The sequence below is a fragment of the Bombina bombina genome, chromosome 7 (genome assembly GCF_027579735.1).
Source record: "Bombina bombina isolate aBomBom1 chromosome 7, aBomBom1.pri, whole genome shotgun sequence".
In the NCBI taxonomy this organism is placed as follows: Eukaryota; Metazoa; Chordata; class Amphibia; order Anura; family Bombinatoridae; genus Bombina; species Bombina bombina.
This window is the reverse complement of record NC_069505.1, coordinates 627,170,815-627,192,919: the sequence shown is the minus strand read 5'-3', so window position 1 is coordinate 627,192,919 and position 22,105 is coordinate 627,170,815.

Below are 22,105 nucleotides of genomic sequence, written 5' to 3'. Positions count from 1 at the left end.
TAATGAATGGGATTGAGCATGCAATTCAAATCTAATATGTTATTTAAGGATATCCTAAGAATTATTTAATTTTCATCTATTAAAGGGACATGAAGCTCTAAATGTGTAATTGTATACTTTTTTAAACTATGTACTACTGTTATCTGAACACATGATTTTAACTTTTGTAAATATGCCAATTTATGCATAGAAAAACAGCCGGATAATACCAGTAATGCATCGTTTAACCTAAACCAAAATCCTTTTTTTTTTTTAAGAACTAAAACAATAGACTGAACCAATGTAGCTCATAAAATGTTTAAACAAAACAATAAAATCACGTTTACAAATAATTCTATGTTAAATTTAGTTGGCATGTCCCTTAAATGACGTGATCAATTTCAAAAATGGAATCTATATTTTTAAAATATAAACATATGCAAAATTGTGTGTATTTTTTAAAAATGTATACAAATAAGATTAAGCAATACACAAGGAAAGAATATAAATTGGACATTCAAAGAATCTTACATTAAAATTAAGACATCCAGAATAGATGGGATATCTTAAATTCCAAACAAAATCAGAGTAGTCTTACAATGTAATCCTATTTTTTGGTTTTATTTATTCTTATTTGCAAAAAGTTTTAAAATCCATTTTGCAGATACATATAAATATTGAACAATGTGGATTTAGTATGTAATGTTCTGTCCATGTTTCTAAGACAAATGTCAATTAAAATGAGACATACCATACTGTGACAAGCCCTGCCTTGAGGATCCAGCACCAACATCCAGATCTGTAATATATTAAATGAGGATTGGATATCATTAATACAAATCATGCCATGTTTTAAATCTTTACATTATTAGCAAATCAATTTAAAAATATTAATCCTTTGGTAGTCCCATGAGTTAATTGTTTCCTCAATTCAATTCATGATAAATATATCCTGTACTCTTATTTTCAATCAGTTGTGTTGTTTACTGTAGCTTAAATTATTTTTTGGTGTTATTTAATTCTAATCAATTGATGGGCATATGTTATAATTTATTTGTATTCTTCTTTTTTTATTATGTATAATATTGAAAATAAGAATACTGTATTCTTCACATATATAATAATTCACATTTCATTTTGACCAACATGTGTAAAGCAATGCCACTTACAGCAAACCCATGTTAACGTGTATGCAAAATTCCATTTTCGCGATCATTGCGCAATGATTCAAAGCGGAATTACGCATCCGTCATTTGACCAACATGTATAAAGCAATGCCACTTACAGCAAACCCATGTTAACGTGTATGCGAAATTCCATTTTCGAGATCATTGCGCAATGATTCAAAGCGGAATTACGCATCCGTCATTTGACCAACATGTATAAAGCAATGCCACTTACAGCAAACCCATGTTAACGTGTATGCGAAATTCCATTTTCAAGATCATTGCGCAATGATTCAAAGCGGAATTACGCATCCGTCATTTGACCAACATGTATAAAGCAATGCCACTTACAGCAAACCCATGTTAACGTGTATGCGAAATTCCATTTTCGAGATCATTGCGCAATGATTCAAAGCGGAATTACGCATCCGTCATTTGACCAACATGTATAAAGCAATGCCACTTACAGCTAACCCATGTTAACGTGTATGCGCTATTCCATTTTCGCTCTGTGACGCATATTCTGTATAGCGCAAGAAACATCATTCCTATTTCATGTGTCACTAATATAAAATCAGATATCTAAACATCATATGTAGTGTATGTTGTGAGATCTGTATAGGTTTAGTATCTGACTATATACACATTTTTTTTAAAATAAAAAAATATTAAGATATTATATGAAGTTGGATAATTACCTGGTTCAGATTCTCCATCTCCTCCCAGGCCACCGGACGGAGAAGCAGCTGCCCTGGCCCCCGCGTCAGGACTTTCAGATCCCGCAGCTGGGAGGGAAGAAGAGGAGGCCGAGGATGGCGAGGATCTAAATCTTTTGGGGACCCGGAGATTGAGGAGCTCGCATAAAGTCACCTCATAAGGGAGTAGGTACAGTTTCCGCGGGGCCTCTCTTTTGCCCCCTCTTTTACGGGCTTGTACCCAGTCCCTTATGAGGTTGACTTTTTTTGTTAACCGCAACCTCATATCTCCGAATCTCCTCATGATTTGATCCTGGCTCCTCTGGACGTCACACACCAATCTAACCGCATTGGTGATAAACTCCCAGAGGGCCTTCTTAACATGCGCATCTGTCAACCTCCTCTTGTTCCCAAACAGCTGGGGATAAAAGTCCTTGACGGCGTGGACCAGTGCAGCGCTCTCCTCCTTGGTGAACCTGGGAGCTGACATGCCTGCTCGGTTTGATACTAATATAATATATAAATATATAAATATATATACTGCCTGCAGGCATTAGAGAACTGACAAAGATGGCAACGTGTAATGGACTTTTATATGGTGAAGTAAACATGAGATGCACCATGGGACAAGTTATCTGTACATCTGATTGGATAAAAGTTTGAAATATAGTTAGAATGTCTGTGAGACCATCCTGACTCAAGTTGTGTTTGTGTGATGAACTCTGATTGGCCGTTCCTTAATGTTTCATATCTTAGTAACTTCCTTACACATACCTCCTGGTGGTGCTGTAACTTCATTTTTCATGTAGACTTATTTGTAACTCATGGGCCTGTCATGCGGATATGTGTGACGCAGATTTAATATCCGTGATCCGTTAAATATTAATGATTAAATTCTCTTTAAAATCTAATACTGTCACATTATTAAATGTTGTAGACATTTCTCGGTTTAATAACGGTCTGTTTCTTTAATACAAATACACATTTAATATTGTATGTCTTTATTGTTCATAAAATCCATTTCTTGACTTATTGTGAAGTATTGATATTGCTCTATTAAATGTATTTCATAATGCACATTGATTGTGTGCTATTGCGTGACATTAGACTCTAATGTTTAAAGATGCTAATCTGGTGTTTCAAGATGCGTTTCCCACGCAATATTTCTGAATGTTCAAATTCAGGTTATAATGTCAGTAACTTGGATAATCTGTTTATAAATGTTAAACTACAGGTTTGTTTGTTATTAGTAAATAAACCTCGAGCTTGTATTTGTCTGAAGTGCTCATATATGTTATTGTGCAATGGCGTCTTTATTTTTAAATAGACATTACAAACAAACAATTGTATCAAATGATCTGTAGAGATAGAAAATTGTTTAGACTTTAAAATGTAAATCAATTTATCTTAGTATTTAGATATCCTCAACAGAAGAAATTTAAATGCACATGGTTGAGCCAATCACATAAGGCATCTCTGTGCATCCAACAATCTTCATCTACTGAGCCTATCTCGATATGCTTTTCAAGCAAAGTATGTCAAGATAAGAAGAGAAGTAAATACACTCTTTAAATCTCTTAAAGGGACACTGTCCAAACAAATTTAGCGTTCGTGATTCAGATTGAGCATGAAATGTTAAACAACTTTATAATTTAATCCGATTCTCAAATGTTAAGAATTATCTTGTTATCTTTCTTTGCAAATCAATAATGATATTTTAGATTACGGACAATTGTTTCAAAAAACCTGGGTTGTCCTTGATGATTGTTGGATAAATTAATCCAACCAAAAAAAACAAGTTCTGTCCAGAGTACTGAAGCAAATAAATTATCTATTTAATGCCTTATTTTTAAAGTAATGATAGCAACATCACAAGGAGCATTCATAATATGAGACAATTTTTAAAGTTGCTTAAAATAGAATACTCATTCAGAATGTATAAATCATTAATTTTTTAACTGTCTCCCTTTAAGTATATTTTGAGTTCATGTCCCTTTAAATAAACATTTCACAATAATGCTTAAAATATCAGAAACCTAGGCACCTTCCTTTTGCTAAATTAGTATAACATATGAGTAAAGCAAATTTAGATTAACTTCTGGATTGTTTTACACACTGACTGAAATATATATTGTAAAGGAGGTATTTTGGAGTCTTCAGCTTAGAGGGACATTAAGCTATCTGTTATGTATGCATTTTGGATAAGATTATAATATTTGAACAACTTAATATGTTTTGGTATTCAATCATTAGATTGTAATAATATATATTCTTGGATTAAATACATATCTACATAGGCTATTTTGATGCTGATTGTTGGTTGCACATAGATGCCTTATGTAATTGACTAAGATATGTGCATTGATGTATTTTTTTTCAAAGTATATTTAAAGACTGAATGTAATTCTATAGTACTTTCTAAATATGTTTAAATTCTTTTATGAATTATTTAAAAATCAATACACAATATACTTTGTGAATGTCCCTTTAAGGACCAAAACATTTGGAATGTTGATTTAACATTGTCAAAATAAACTAAAGGGGAATGAAAATTATATATAGATATGTGATGTCTAACCCAAGAGGTAAGATTTTAAAAACTACATAATATTAATAACTATAGTTAAATGACTCCACTTGAAAATTACATCGATTAACCTGGCATCCAATAACTAGCTTGTTAAAAAAATCAAGTTAAATGACCTACCATTTATAAAAGTAAAAATTAAAATAATTTAGAAAATAATGTTTTGAGATACCTAAGGAAGATACAAGATCTTATAAAATTAATTTTACATTCAACAACACTGTCACTTTAATGTAATTGAACCACTTCCCCTTCTTAAAAGTGAAAACAAATAATTTATGACAAATTTTGACTACATATCCGAAATTATTTTAACATCTAAGAATTTCCAAAGAAAAGCATCGATGGATCTCACTCCCCAATTAATGTTAAAAAAGATAGTTTAATGTAATATTCTCGGAATCAGTGGATTTTATAAAATTAATGCATTATTTGATCTTATGCATGTGCTTGTCAAATAGCCAACTACCAGTCATGGGAGTCAAATTGTTTTTTATTGACAGATTATATGGATATTTATTATAATCTGTTCAAAAGAGTGTATTTAATAATAAAATGTTTATTATTACCATTTAAAAAATTAAAAGTTTCTGAAACAAAAACAAAAAAATATTCCTGGAAGTCATCAGGTGACAATCTGAAATAAAAAAACAAAAATTTAACAAAGTTAATACACACGTTGTCAAATATTCATAAAATACATTTACAATCATCTTGTGTCTATGCTCTAACTTTGTTCAACATTTTTTAAAGATATTTATTAATTAAATTTTTAAAAAAATAAACATACACCATTATATTGTGTAATAAAAAATAAATTTAAATATCTGAATTTCTAATTATACATAATAATGTATATCACATTTCAATAATATATATGTATGCTGAACATAAATGTAATATTTCATGTCCATTCAAATACCTCTATATCAACTATAATATGTATTCCTTTTTCTGATTGTGATCCCTAAATATCTAATGATGAAATAAGTATGACTAATGTATGTAAGCTACCAATAATCAACATTCTTCCTGTGATTCTTAACTAGCATGCATTGGTACACCAACCTGGATAATGCATGGTCTTTGAAAGTCAATTCATGGGGTAAACAGTTGATCTTCAATAGGTGTCTTATTCATCAGTTCATAAAATAGAGGACTGTGAAATACCATCTAAAAAAGTAAAATCATCTAAGTGTCTGATTGTGATCCCTAAATATCTAATTAAGAACTAAATATGACTAATGTATGTAAGCTACTAATATTCAACATTCTTCCTGTGATTCTTAACTAGCATGCATTGGTACACCAACCTGGATAATGCATGGTCTTTGAAAGTCAATTCAGGGGTAAACAGTTGATCTTCAATAGGTGTCTTATTCATCAGTTCATAAAATAGAGGACTGTGAAATACCATCTAAAAAAGTAAAATCATCTAAGTGTCTGATTGTGATCCCTAAATATCTAATTAAGAACTAAATATGACTAATGTATGTAAGCTACTAATATTCAACATTCTTCCTGTGATTCTTAACTAGCATGCATTGGTACACCAACCTGGATAATGCATGGTCTTTGAAAGTCAATTCAGGGGTAAACAGTTGATCTTCAATAGGTGTGTTATTCATCATTTCAAAAATAGAGGACTGTGAAATACCATCTAAAAATTAGAAAATCATCTAAGTGTCTCCAATAGGATGCCTCCACAGCCTTATTCTATCAAATAGTGGCACTTACCATGTGAACATGTCTTTGTATGGTTTTCAAGGTCAGCAGATTGGAAAGATAATGCCAGACATGATCCCATTGGTATACTTCAATTTCAATCTTGGCTTTTTCCACTGTCAGTCTGGGCAATCTTCACTGTCAGGCTTCTAATTCTTCCCTTTCAGTCTTTAGATTAAGTCAGCTCCCTAATGGCAGAAAAAGTTTAATAAAAATTACTACAAGTGTGTGAATCAGTTCTGTACCCCTCTCCCACCCCCCATTTCAGAATAAATTTCTGTCACTAGCTTACTAAGCGTGTGTAGCATCTTGTGTTATGTTCTATCAAGTGTGAAGATGAGTCATATTGAGCAGAACAAACCTCTAATGTGTGACATTGAACCATAGTCATGCTAGAGGATCCCTTTCTGAGTATTTACATTTTAAGTAATGTGTAAACTAAATACTAGTTTAGAAAATGTATGCCATATGATGTATTTGTGTACAATTCATGCCAGCAACAGTCCATACATTTATACTTACCAGCTGATGTCCTCTTTAAAAACCAGGTGGCAAAGACTCGCTACAGGACCCAATGCCCAGAGCATCACCTATATTAATAAATGAAACACATTTTTAGCATTTGATGAACAATCCTAACATGTTTGCACAATTCTCTACTTGTCATTTCCCTAGAGTTCACATCTATTGACAATACTCCAGTCTAACTTCTATTCTTTACCGTCTAAAGTGGCGGTTGAGGATGTCTGCTCTGACATTGAGCCCCTCGTCCCGGAATGGCCCCTCTAGAACAGGATCATCCTCCTCATCTCTGAGGAGGTTTCGGTCCGCCAGGACGGCCTGCAGCATCCCAGCCCGCTGTGCAATATTATGCAGGACGCTACAGGCTACAACGATCTTAGCCACCTTCTTTGGGTTGTACTGGAGGGCTCCTCCCGACCTGTCCAGGCACCTGAACCTCATCTTCAGGAGCCCGAACATCCGTTCAACCACCGCCCTGGTTCTCTTATGAGCCCTATTGTAGCGCTCCTCAGACACATCAGTCGGGCTACGCAAGGGGGTAATGAGCCAAGGCCGGCTCATGTACCAGAATCCTCAAAATAGTATTTGTAGTCCAATAAAAAGTTTTGTACACGATAATCCAGTAACAAATGTTTTTTTTTAAAATTAAAAAATCTAGTTCAATATTATTCTCTATCTTCCCATTTCATCTAAGACATGCTACATATGCGTATTTCTCCTAAATCAAGCCTTGTGTAAAATGCAAACTACATGGTTACATTGCATTCTCTATCTGAGCATTTAAGGTAAGACATGCTACATATCTGCATTGAACTAAAAGACATTAGCGGAAAGAGACAATGACATGGTTAAATTGCATTAGCTAATATCTTCCCATTTCAGCTAAGACATGCTACATATGCATATTTCTCCTAAACCAAACCTTGTGTAAAATGCTAACTACATGGTTACATTGCATTCTCTATCTGAGCATTTAAGGTAAGACATGCTACATATCTGCATTGAACTAAAAGACATTAGCGGGAAAGAGACAATGACATGGTTAAATTGCATTAGCTAATATCTTCCATTTCAGCTAAGACATGCTACATATGCGTATTTCTCCTAAACCAAACCTTGTGTAAAATGCTAACTACATGGTTACATTGCATTCTCTATCTGAGCATTTAAGGTAAGACATGCTACATATCTGCATTGAACTAAAACTAGACATTAGCGGAAAGAGACAATGACATGGTTAAATTGCATTAGCTAATATCTTCCCATTTCAACTAAGACATGCTACATATGCGTATTTCTCCTAAACCAAACCTTGTGTAAAATGCAAACTACATGGTTACATTACATTCTCTATCTGAGCATTTAAGGTAAGACATGCTACATATCTGCATTGAACTAAAAGTAGACATTAGCGGGGAAAAAAAAAATGGTTAAATTGCATCCTATAGCTGAACATTACGCTAACATTTTAAAACTACAGTGGCAATTGTCAAACTAATTAACCATGTTGTGCACAAATACTCACTAACGAGATAACCAGGGGGCATTTGTCTTTCCTCAAACGGTCTCCACAGGGACGACAGAGAGAGGATGCGGGCATCATGACTAGCCCCTCCAAAATTCGCACACACATGCATAATCCTCATCCGTGCGTCACAAACATACTGCACGTTGAGGCTATGAAAATGTTTGCGATTTCTGAAGGGCAAGTCATCAATTGGAGCACGCAGCGCAATGTGGGTACAATCTATGGCTCCCAAGACATTGGGCAATTCAGCAATATCAAAGAATTCCCGCTTCAGGCGCCTCCAATCACCATCATTCTGTGGGAATCCTATGTATTGCTTACTGATATGTACCATGGCGTCCAGAAAGTTATCAAACACCACAGAGAATGTACCTTGAGCCAGGCCATGCATGTACAGTTCTCAGGATTGAAAACTCCCGGAGGCCAGGACGTATAGACAGCTTAGCATCTTACTCATGGCGGGAACAGCAGTCCTTATTCTTATACGTGGCTCCAAATGAGGTTTAAGAAGATCGTAAAGGCCAATGAGCTGTTCGCGATCGAGCCGATACTTATCATAAACCTCAAAGTCGCTCATGTTTTCCAAGGTGGGTCTCACCCTGTAGACAGGAGGACCTCGAACCAGACGACCCCTTCATCTCAGTCTGAGCCGCCGAGGCTGCCTGATTCGACCAACAGCTAGTTCGCCAATAGCAGCACCAGCAGCGTCTACCATGTCATCGTCATCCATCTTTCAAAACAGCGTAACAAGGTATGCACTTGATCTGATGTGGATCACAAGTGATGCTTTGGCCATGTTGTTTGGGGGATTTATAGTACAATTAGTCCAATGGTAGTGAGTTTGTAATAATTGCTGATTGTATTCACTTGTTTGTATGTGAGCGGCGCGAATGCTTTCACAGTGGGCGTTTTTTTGTTGTTTGCTGAAATGTTGTTTTCCAACAATGAATCTCAATGTGAAAGTGTCAAATATCACACATACAGTGCATGTTTGTAATGTTTGATCATATGCGTAATCAATATTTCTTAAACGCAATTTTATAGTAACAAGCACACGTCCAGGCTAACATGAATGAAAGTGCATAGTTGTGTATAATGTGCATCGAATGTGATCGATCAATGTTGCTGCAACATTGTTTGTAAACGATAAAGTAACATCTGCCATCTGTAGTATTGTATATATAAGTGATTGCCGAGCTGTCAATATTGTATGCGTCCCTTTAAAATCGCAATAATAATTCCGAACTTCCCGTCTGCCATCTGTAGTATTGTATATATAAGTGATTGCCGAGCAGTCAATATTGTATGCGTCCCTTTAAAATCGCAATAATAATTCCGAACTTCCCGTCTGCCATCTGTAGTATTGTATATATAAGTGATTGCCGAGCTGTCAATATTGTATGCGTCCCTTTAAAATCGCAATAATAATTCTGAACTTCCCGTCTGCCATCTGTAGTATTGTATATATAAGTGATTGCCGAGCTGTCAATATTGTATGCGTCCCTTTAAAATCGCAATAATAATTCCGAACTTCCCGTCTGCCATCTGTAGTATTGTATATATAAGTGATTGCCGAGCAGTCAATATTGTATGCGTCCCTTTAAAATCGCAATAATAATTCCGAACTTCCCGTCTGCCTTCTGTAGTATTGTATATATAAGTGATTGCCGAGCTGTCAATATTGTATGCGTCCCTTTAAAATCGCAATAATAATTCTGAACTTCCCGTCTGCCATCTGTAGTATTGTATATATAAGTGATTGCCGAGCAGTCAATATTGTATGCGTCCCTTTAAAATCGCAATAATAATTCCGAACTTCCAGTCTGCCATCTGTAGTATTGTATATATAAGTGATTGCCGAGCTGTCAATATTGTATGCGTCCCATTCAAATGGCACTAATACTGAATAACTTCCGGCTGTCATCTGTAGTATTGTGTATATAAGTGATTGCCGAGCTGTCAATATTGTATGCGTCCCTTTCAAATGGCACTAATGCTGAATAACTTCCGGCTGTCATCTGTAGTATTATATATATAAGTGATTTGCGATCTGACAATATTTATTAATTGTCCCATTCAAATCTCCCTAATAATGCTGTTCCAAACTGTTCTTTACGTATATGTTGTATTGTAGTATTGAGTGTTAAAGTTCCTAAAGGGGCGGTACAGTCGTGAATCTGTGATGTGTATGGTTGAATCTTCTAATGACGTCATCATATTATTAACCTGCCTATGTAGTTCTGAAATCCTCATTGTGTTGTTGTATTGTGCTACATTGTTATTGTGTGCTGAATAAAATCTAAATGTGTGCTTTGTGGTTGCGTGATGGGTGATGCGTGTTATGTACATGTACGTATATATTGTGATTGTGTCCCACATATGCTGACTTGTATATAGCGGTCTGGCATTGTTGTTCCTTCCCATAAAGTGACATCTGTAATCTTGTGTAATGATGTTCTTGTTGTACGTAATTCCTAATGGTTTCTGGTGATGGAATCATGATGTTAAAAGTACAGTAAAATCCATATGTTCTGTTTTGTGATTCCTCGAGAGAATGTAATGTGTTTTTCCCCCATCATTTGAATGCACATGTATGAGTGAATGTTAAAAGTAATGTATGTGCATCCATGACTGATCATGTGTTAAGCCTATGTAGATATGCTGTTGCTGCAAGCATATGAGTTGAATAACTGAAATGCAATAATAAAGGTAAATGAGAATTGTTTCCCATTGTGTAGTGTTTGTGAATCCGGAAAAGTTGACATTATTTTTGTGTCCGTTTAAATGTAATATTTTGTTCAAAAAAGTTTTTTACTAGTGATGTTGATTTGTAGTTGATGTAATATAAAAGTCTGAAACAATTTAATGGTGTTGTGAATATTCAAACAGTAAAATCCATAAATCCACCATAGGGAAATAGTCATTTCTTGATCTATTTATCATAGCTGTGTCTAACGCATAAAAGCATGTATTTTCTGGTGCTGGTATTTGGAGTTTTTCTGTCTACGCTATTTGCGTGCGTTAGGGAAATGTGGGTTTCGCGTGCACGAGCACGTCTTCCCAATAGAAGTCAATGGAGGCTCTAAAAATTGGTCATTTTTTTTTCTAAGACTGGTTTTCCTCGTAAAGTGAGTGACGTCATGATCTTGTGTTAAAAAGTAACTAAATCGTGTTCTTTTTGTAATAAATAAATATTTTTTGTATGTCATGTGGTGTATATTGTTTGTATGCATCGATGAGTGTATATTTGTGATAATGTTATTAGTTAGATGTAGGTATATGAGGGTCTTTTCCCATGTGTCAATGTAAGTCAATGGGAAAATGGATTTGTGTAGTTTTTTTTCTAACACCCGAGATCTCGCAACTTTGATCCTTTGTATTTTGTTGAAAAATTATTAAATCTGAAAAATAAATATAGTGTAGTGTTTGTATGAGTGTAAGTGTACTTTGTGTAATATTTGTTTTGTGATTTGTTAATGTTTATTTTGTCGGTATATGTTTACTACTGGGTCTGAGGTGTCGGTAGAAATTTGAGCGTTGGGTGATTTTTGAGTGTCGGTAAATGAACTCGAAATACCGGAGTCCGTAAGAAACCAGCGTTAGGGGCCTCTAACGCTGGTTTTCACGGCTAACGCCAAACTCCAAATCTAGGCCTTAGTAAATAAAAAGTGAATTAAAATGTAAGTTAGTAATATTGATTTGATAAATCTTACAGAGTATAATAGATCATAAGGGAGTTCCTTTTTGGTACATAATGTTTTGAATTTCAAAGGGAAAGGAAAGTATTACTTAAATTTTATTATAAACAACCAACCCAAAACCAAAACAATTAAACTTAAAATAATTCAAATTATTCAGAGATATATATATATTAGAAAAAGTCACAATACTGAGTCTATATGAAAAGACCAGAATTTATGTTTTTTTGTATCGAATAACTTGCTGTTTGTGGCCTATGATCATATACCTGAACTAAGGATATAGTTCATTTTTCCAAACTATATTAGGTTAACATATTCTTCATTAAATTAGTCGCAGTGGGGGTATTTACATAACATTAATATTAGTTAAAAGGATTGAGATCTAGCTCAGCATTTAGTCCCCCTGGGGTTAGGGTAGCACAATTAAAAATCAATTCAGCCTCTGTAAATAAAAGTGCAACTAATTTAATGAAGAATATGTTAACCTAATATAGTTTGGAAAAATGAACTATATCCTTAGTTCAGGTATATGACCATAGGCACAAACAGCAAGTTATTCGATAAAAAAAAACATAAATTCTGTTTTTTCATATAGAATCAGTATTGTGACTTTTTCTCATATATATATCTCTGAATAATTTGAATTGTAAGGGGGAGGCGCCGCTGCTGGCTGCCACACTTTCCTCAGGCTCCTGACCTCTTCTGGATTTATCTTAATTTTAACCTTCTTACATTCAAAATTCATCATAATTATTTCAAGGACCAATACCGACTCCACATAACGCACAACTAGACTCATAAAAATTGAACGGATGACATTACTAAAGTGAGATACTCAACGGATGGAAATATACTCCCACCGGACCATCTTACTACCAGAAAGAGATACCTTCAGCTGAACAGCACAAACAAGGTACACTTAAACTAAAAAAAAAAAAAAAAAAGACTCAACCCATGCACAAATTGGATTTTGGATTTCATCATCCATTTAGCAATGCTCAGATTTCATTTTTAAACACAAGAAAAACTAATTGATGAAGTCTATTTTACTAAAATACATTGGTTTTAAAACCCCTGCATGCTTTCTTATCTGTTATCTACAATGCAGCCTGAAGTGCAAAATCTCACACCTCACTCTGGCCTGAATCCTATAGAGCAGGGCAATGTAACCAACCCCCACTGCTAACATTCCTACAAATACTAGAAGCTATTTTAACCCCTTCACTGCAGAGGGGATGACCACCTATACGCCCTCACATCTGCACTCCTTAAGACCCCAAAAAGCAGTTGCAGCACTCAGTCCCTCACTAGTGGCTACCCTAAAATCACTCAGCATTTTCAAAGGGACCGACAGGGGCTGTCATGGAGGAAAATCAAAATTTAAAGTTCTATATCCTGACAGTATCACAGCTGCCCCACCACCCTGTCCCCCCGCAAGCCCAATTGAAGTGATACAACCTAAAAGCCACAAAAACCGCACTATCAAAATCAAGAAAATCTCTTTGTGTGATCCCTATTAGAAGACACGTTGTCTCCAAAGTACAGAGCAAAAACTCAGAATCCCAAGACTGTCCTATAAGAGCAATCCTATGCAATGCCAGATCAATAAAGAACAAAACAGCTATTATTTCCGACCTTATTGAAACATGCGAATTAGCATGCATCACAGAATCATGGTTAGATGAAAATGCAGGGCCTATTCTAGAGGCAGCTATTCCAGACAATTACACAGTGTTCCACCGCCCGAGACAAGATCGCAAGGGAGGCGGAGTTATGATCTGTGCAAAATCATCCTTAAATCCCAGACCAATATCAGTCCACAAAACCCAATCTTTTGAATGTGTAGCTGCCAGCCTCTCAATAGAGAGAGGATTCCGAATACTGCTAATATACAGACCCCCAGGAGATGGGAAGAGATTTCTTCAGGAACTCCCAGACCTTTTGGCTGGCTTAATCCTTGAACACCCCAGATGGCTTATATTAGGAGACCTTCAACACTTGGATTGACAACACCCTATCCCTGCTTGGGCAGGATCTCCTCAGCTTGATGAGTACACTCGGCTTTACACAAATCGTCACCACTCCCACCCACAGAAAAGGTCATACACTTGATCTAGTGTTTCAGTCTGGACTAGAAGTGTCACCAGTAACTGTAAACTCAGTTACCTGGTCAGACCACCACTCCATTCACTTCTCCATTGTATCACAATCAACCAGACACCAGCCTCAGAACCTGGTCAAACACCGCTCATTAAAAGGGGTGACACCACTGGATGTAGCATCACATATGGATCTAAGTGAACTAATGGGCAACCTGCGAAGACCCCAGCTCCTTAGTCCAACTCTACAACAAAACCATGAGAGACACCCTAGAAAGCATTGCACCATCTCGCATACGCACTGTCCAAACCCACAACAATGCACCGTGGTTTGATAGCTCCATCAGAGAAATGAAAGAACAGGACGTAAGCTCGAGAGAAAGTGGTGCAGAACACATGATCCAGAGGATAAAGCCGTTTTTACCAAACATCTAAATAGATATCAATCCAAGATAACTCAGAAAAAAACGTCATTTTTATCACGTGAAATTGCACTCTCCCACAATAGACCCAGGCAACTGTTTCGCACAGTAGAAAGGCTCTGCAAACCAACATGCATGCTTAGCCCCACCAACTTTTCTCAGGATAAATGTGAAGCATTTGCAAACTTCTTCAGAGACAAGATTTCCTCAATCCGAACCGCAATCACAGCAGGCCAACCAGTTACACACCAGAAGCACTACAATGGAATGCCAGACTGCCCCAGTTTATGGTCCACTTTTACAAATGTGGATATAAAAGAAGTTAAAAACACCATACAAAAGCTGCACCCTATTACGTGTGACTTAGACCCTGCTCCAACTCAGCTCATATCTGGATGCATTGAAACACTCACCCCAGTCCTCACAAAAATAGTGCAGTGTTCACTAAAAACAGGAGACTTTCCAGATCCTCTAAAAGAAGCTGTGGTAAAACCACTCCTAAGAAACCTTTATTAGACCCAGACTGCATGACTTATTACAGACCAGTATCCAACCTCCCATTTCTGGGGAAAATAATTGAAAAAGTAGTGGCAACTCAACTGGAAGCCCATCTATTACGGCTAAACATATTCGATCCTTTCCAGTCAGGCTTCAGATGCCGTCACAGCACTGAAACAGCGCTAGTCCGAGTGCTAAATGATCTCCTCATGGCAAGAGACAAGGTGATTACTCCCATTCTAATCCTCCTGGATCTCTCAGCTGCACTTGACACCATTGACCATAGGATTCTAATAGAGCGCTTGCAGTACATCTGTGGACTAGGAGGCACAGTCCTTAACTGGTTTAAATCCTTCCTCGCTGGTAGATCACAGAGAGTAATATCAGGATCAAGCTCATCAGCACCAACAGAACTGGCCTGCGGAGTTCCACAAGGATCTATCCTGTCTCCCATGCTATTCGCAATTTTACTTACTACCACTGAGGGACATCATTAACCGACATGGCCTAAGGTATCATTGTTACGCTGATGACACACAACTCTACTTCTCCTTTGCTCCAGATACTACAGACCCAGCATGCCGCATAAACAGTTGCTTAACAGACCTCATAGAATGGATGAATGCTAGCTGTCTCAAAGTGAACCCCGGACAAAACAGAGTTTACTCTTGGTGAGGGGACCCCGGGCATCAAAAATATCCCACGATCACCCAACTGACCTGGAGCTTGGAGGCTCTGAACTTGTTAGTTCAGCAAAGGTACGAAACCTTGGAGTGCTGATTGACGCTGGACTATCTTTTAAAACAGCAGATTTCCTCCGTAATAAAATCTGCCTACTTTCATCCTGAAAAACATAGCCCAGGATACAACACTTAATTCCACCGGATGATATGCCGACATTAATCCATGCATTTGTATCCTCTAGGCTAGATTACTGCAATGCACTTTACTTGGGCCTCCCAAAAAAAGAACTCCATCGCCTTCAGACAGTACAAAACGCAGCAGTTAGACTATTGACCAATCAAACTCGCTCCTGCCACATAACACCTGTTCTCCACTCCCTGCATTGGCTTCCAATTAAATGGCGAACATATTTTAAAATTGGCCTGCTGACCTTCAAAGCCTTAAACAACCAAGGCCCACAGTACCTGAAAGAGCTCCTGACACCCTACATCCCATCCCGTTCACTTAGGTCAGCCAACACATCCCTCCTCTCAGTGCAAGAATAAGGACAAACTCAGGCTCCAGAGCATTCTGCCATGCTGCCCCCTACTTTCTGGAACTCTTTACCGTGCGCAATCAGAGAGGCACCGTCCTTACAGACTTTTAAAAAAAAAAGCTAAAGACCCACCTCTTCCATCAGGCATTCAGTCCGCCTATCTGACCTTCAGAAACTCCTAACTTTTATGTCTTATGTTGGTACAGTATATTTGTAAAGTGCTTTGAGTCTCACAGGGAGAAAAAGCGCTATATAAATGTAACGAATTATTATTATTATTATAAGTTTAATTGTTTTGGTTTTGGGTTGGTTGTTTATGTCAGGGTGCCAGGAATCAGACTGAGACGAGAAGTGCAAAAATAATCACACTTTTATTAATAACAAAAATAATAAAAGTCCACAAGTCAAATAACAAGCCAGGAGTCAAAACCAGAGCTGGTAGTCAAACGAGCCGAGTCAGGAGCCAAAGCGAATAGTCAGACGAGCTTGAATCTGGAACAAGGAAAACAGCAGTGTTCAGGAACAAGCCAGGGATCAGGAACCAGGAAGGACATCAGGCAGCCAGGTAATACACATAAACTCTCACAAACAGGTCTGAGACAACGCAAAGGCAAAGCATACTGAACAGAGGCCCTTTAAATAATAAGTGATGACATCACAATTCTGAGACTGCATCCTGTCTCATATGGATGATGCACACAAGTTGGCCATAAAAGGAAGTGCAGGAAGTGAGCAGCATCCCCCACAATGCACCATAGTCAGGAAGAGAGGTGAGTAAAATGGCTGCCAGCAGCACATGGCAAACACAACAGGGAAAAAACCCTGACAGTTTATAATAAAATTGAAGTAATACTTTCCTTTCCCTTTGAAATTCAAAACATTATGTACTCAAAAGGAACTCCCTTATGATCTATTATACTCTGTAAGATTTATCAAATCAATATTACTAACTTACGGCTAGATTTAGAGTTTTGCGTTAGAAGGGGTGCGTTAGCTACGCGTCTTTTTTTTTCTAATGCACAGTGTTTTTAACGCTGGTATTTAGAGTTTAAAAACAACCTTCTAACGCAACTCCTAACGCTTCTATTTTATATGCGTAATCACGCCCGCGTTAAACAGTCTCCCATAGAGATCAATGGCAAATCAAACAAACACGCTTTTTTTCATCTAACACTCGATCTCACGAGAAAATACGCACTGCTCGGTCATATTGACGTATACCACATAATGCACAACAATAACACACTGCAAATGTCATAACAACAATCACAAAAACATAGCACACATGCATTACACATTCTTACCAAAAAGGAACTCCTTATGATCTATTATACTCTGTAAGATTTATCAAATCAATATTACTAACTTACGGCTAGATTTAGAGTTTTGCGTTAGAAGGGGTGCGTTAGCTACGCGTCTTTTTTTTTCTAACGCACGGTGTTTTTTAACGCTGGTATTTAGAGTTTAAAAACAACCTTTCTAACGCGACTCCTAACGCTTCTATTTTATATGCGTAATAACGCCCGTGTTAAACAGTCTCCCATAGAGATCAATGGCAAATCAAACAAACACGCTTTTTTCATCTAACACTCGATCTCGCGAGAAATACGCACTGCTCGGTCATATGACGTATACCACATAATGCACAACAATAACACACTGCAAATGTCATAACAACAATCACAAAACATAGCACACATGCATTACACATTCAGAAGCGGGGGGGGGGGAAATATATAACTAAATGAGGAATACGCATATACTTGACGATACGGCAATACGGAAAATAACAAAAAGGAAAAATAAATGCACACTCATACACAAGCAAAATACTCGCATTCAACATTACGAAATATTAGGACAAACATACATATACAACACTTCACTAATACGACACCATCACCAATTAACATTTACACATAATACTATTGGACAATGTTATAGAAAACGAGCACTATGACATCATCGCATTCTACACATTCCACAAATACTAACTCAAAATGAGCATGCGCAAATTCACACAACTAATACACATTGCACGCATACTAATTACTAAACAAAGCACACCTGAACACAATTTACAAGGCAAACCGGTACATCATTATTCATTTACACAGGGTATATAAGCACGACACAAGCATGGCTTCTTTGACTGTGTTGATGGTGGGTTTTTGGAGATTTGAGATTTAGTGAGTTATTGTGAGAGTTAGTGCGAGAGAGTCAGTTAGTGTTATCATGAGTGAGTTAGTGGTAGTGTGAGTTAGTGGGAGCGTGAGTTAGTGGGAGCGTGAGTTAGTGGGAGCATGAGTTAGTGGGAGCGTGAGTTAGTTGTAGTGTGAGATAGGAAGAGAGCGGTAGTGAGCGACAGTTGGTTTGGGTGAGTGTGCGAGTGCTTTTTCTGTATACGTAACATATTTACACGCAAACACATTCAATACATACATACAGTTATCAATAACACTACATACACTCCATACCCCATACCCTCTCATACTACACTCCATACCCCATTCCCTGTAATCCCATACCCATTCCCTGTAATCCCATACCCATTCCCTGTAATCCCATACCCCATTCCCTCTAATCCCATCCCCTAGTTACATTTAGTTTACATATCCTCCTTTTAGTCTTCTTATACATTTTGGTTGGGTTAAATACTCCTTACCCTCTTTTATTTATATTCCTTTCACACTTTGAGCACTTGTTTTGTCTTTTTATTTATTTATTTTGACTCCCTTTCATTTGTGCACAGTCACTTTTTTATTGGAGTAGTTAGGGCTTAGTTTAGGGAAGAGATGGAGGAGGAGGGCAGGCAGGAGATTAGTCAGGGGAAAGGAAGAGGGGGGAGGAGAGGGAGAGGGAGGGAGAGGACAGGACAGAAAGGGGGGAAGGAAGCGGGGGGAGGAAGCGGTGGGTGGACCCAGCCACTTGGTTCAAGATGAACAAGTGGCTGGGCCCAGTGGCGGACAGAGTAGGGCTTCACAGTCCGGGAAACAGAGGGCACCATCACAGGGGAAGGCCAAGGCTACTAGGGAGGCGAGGTATATTATGGAGGAGAAGGAGGTCCTCATAGAAGCGTATATGGGCAGGTATAAGAGGCTGCAGGCTCAGAAGACCACCCTGAGTGACAAGAGGAAGCTCTGGCGGAAGATAAGGGATGCAGTTAATGCAGTGGGGGGCCATAACAGAGATATGGACTCTATTAAACATCGCTACCGGGACTGCAAGATGGAGCTGAAAAAGAAAATAACCAGGGAGTACCAACATGCCACAGGGACCGGTGGCGGTCCTGCACTGACCGTTGAGTACTCCCGATGGGAGGAAATGTTGCGTCCCAGCATCTCCGAGGTGGCCATAGTCGGGATCGGAGGAATCGATACCGGGAACCTGCCACTCTCATCTGACGGTAAGCTCATTTAAGAATCTATTAACATCCAAAATAAAAAATGTATTTAAGGATAAGATTAATGCTATTACTCTGTTTAACACATTATTACGTAAACGCATTCACAATAACCTTGCAATTACATTAGTATCTAGGCTACAGGTTAGGTGTGCATTTAAACAGACTGAAAACAAACGCAAAAACATTCAGATTGACCAGATAGATATCACAAACACGGTTTTGAAAATGCGGAAATCGCATTGATTGTTAGTTTTCAAAGTGGATTAATGAGGCTGCATTTGTTATTCAATTGGAAGCAAAAGCATTTACATCTTTATTTGGAAATATGCTAATATATACATTTCTTTATTTTTGAAATATACAGAGTCTGGGGAGGAGCCAGCACAGAAACCACAGGCTCCTCCTTTTCCCAGGTATGAGAGTGGTGGAGATGACTCACTGCACAAGAAGAAGAGGCCCCCCCCTGAAGCAGAGGAAGAGCCCCCCCCCTGAAGCAGAGGAAGAGGCCCCCCCTGAAGCAGAGGAAGAGGCCCCCCCTGAAGCAGAAGAGAAGAGACCCCCTCAAGTACCAGCAGGCCGCCGTGCACAAGCAGGCCGACGTGCACAAGCAGGCCGCCGTGCACAACAGGAGGAGATAGCCGAGGTGCAGGTGTTACTCGATTTCAATCGAACAGATGCGTACCTCCCGGATGGAAAATATCCCAAACTAGAACTCAGATGACCGAAGATCTTAGTGGCATTCGAGAAGGACAAAGAGACATTATAGAGAATCCTTACAAAAATTGAACAAGGACAAATCCGGAGTTTACAGATTCAAGAAAATATGTTTAATTTCTTCCGGGAGGTGCATGCTGGGCCATCTGCTGCTGGATCATCTGCTGCTGAGCCTCAGTCTCGTGGGAAGGAGGGGAAGGAAGAGGAAGTAAGTATTTTTTGAGATGTTTATTTTGTATTTATTTAATGTGTAATGGATAGGTATGTGATGATGTGGTTTTCATAACACTTGTGGACCACACTCTGTATATAATCTGCTTCTATGGGACGGGGTCCAAGGAGGCAGATTGTTTGCAGAGTGTGGGTTACAAGTGTGTGGACACCACATCATCACATACCTATCCTTGTTCATGATATTGATTGGTTTCTGTGATGTGATGTCCAAACTGTTTCCCTAATCTCAAACAAAATGACCATTACAATTATACATGATGGCATATTACCTGTTTGAATGCAATAACACAGCTTAAAGGGACAGTCAGAAACATTATTGTTTACAAAGAAAACACTGTATTATGCATTATCAAGTTTGAAACAAAAACATGGAGAAATACAGTGTGACTTATGTGATTATCCTTGTATCTATGCCACTTATTTATGTTATTCTGACATAACAACATTTTAGACAATCAATGATCAATCCAGGGTAAATATGCTGTATGAGCTCAAGTTTTTCTATATCAAAATGCCCTCTAGTGGTCAAAATGCATTCTGATTACATGCAACTCTTCAAGCTCTAAGAAATGAGCACACGAACCTCCTAGGTTTAGCTAGCAAATAAGAATAACCAGAGAAACTATGATAAATTGGTGAGAAACGTTTGACATAATTTGTATTTTAAAAATTGCATTTTTCATAATGCAAATCATTATTGGTTTTCTAGACTGTCCCTTTTAAAAAATGACATATGCTAACATAAACTAATATTTTGTGATTGTTGGTATATCTACATGTACTTGTTCAAACAAGAAATATTGGAATAGGATTTCTTTTGACGTGTTAAATAAAGTCTTGTGGGAAAGGGAGAGAATCATGAGCAGACATCCTAATAGTTGAGTGACTTGGTCTTACATGACATGTTACTCCAGTTGGGGTTTCCAAAGTCCCAGGATGTATTCATATAATTCCATTATGTCATCCCTCATGTAGCGGAATCGTTCAAGCAGTAAGTATCTCTCAATCTGTTTTTCCCAGTCAGAGACCGAAGGTACTCTAACGGATTTCCAGTTTTTTGGTATAAGAGATTTGGCGCCATTAAGCATCGTAAAGAGGAGGTGTTTTTTGGGTTTATCAACAAGCTTAGGTAAGCCATGAAAGAGCAGGAGAACCGGGTTTCTGTTCAGCTTAATATTTAATTTGGAGTCTATTATGTTAAGAAACTGAGTGCCAATATGGCTTCACTAGTTCACAGCTCCACCATATGTGGAGGAATGTGCCCTGCTCTCCGCCAGCCCCTCCAGCACCTCCCATCAGATTGTTTATATATTTTCTTAATTTTGACTGGCGTAAGATACCAGCGTGATAGGTATTTATAATTAGATTCAAGAGTTCTGGCAGATATTGATGCTTTTGCGTGTTTGTGAAATATTTTTTGCCAGTCCTTCTCTGAGAGAGGAGGTGTAAGTTCCGCCTCCACTGTTCAACATATATGGGCAAGGGAGTATCTTTGTGAGATGTCAGAAGGCGGTACATTATAGTTATCAGGTGTTTTGGAGTGTGGGGTAATAAACAAAGTGTTTTCCATTAGAGTCGGTTGTCTAGTGATATTCTCCTTAGCCTTACAT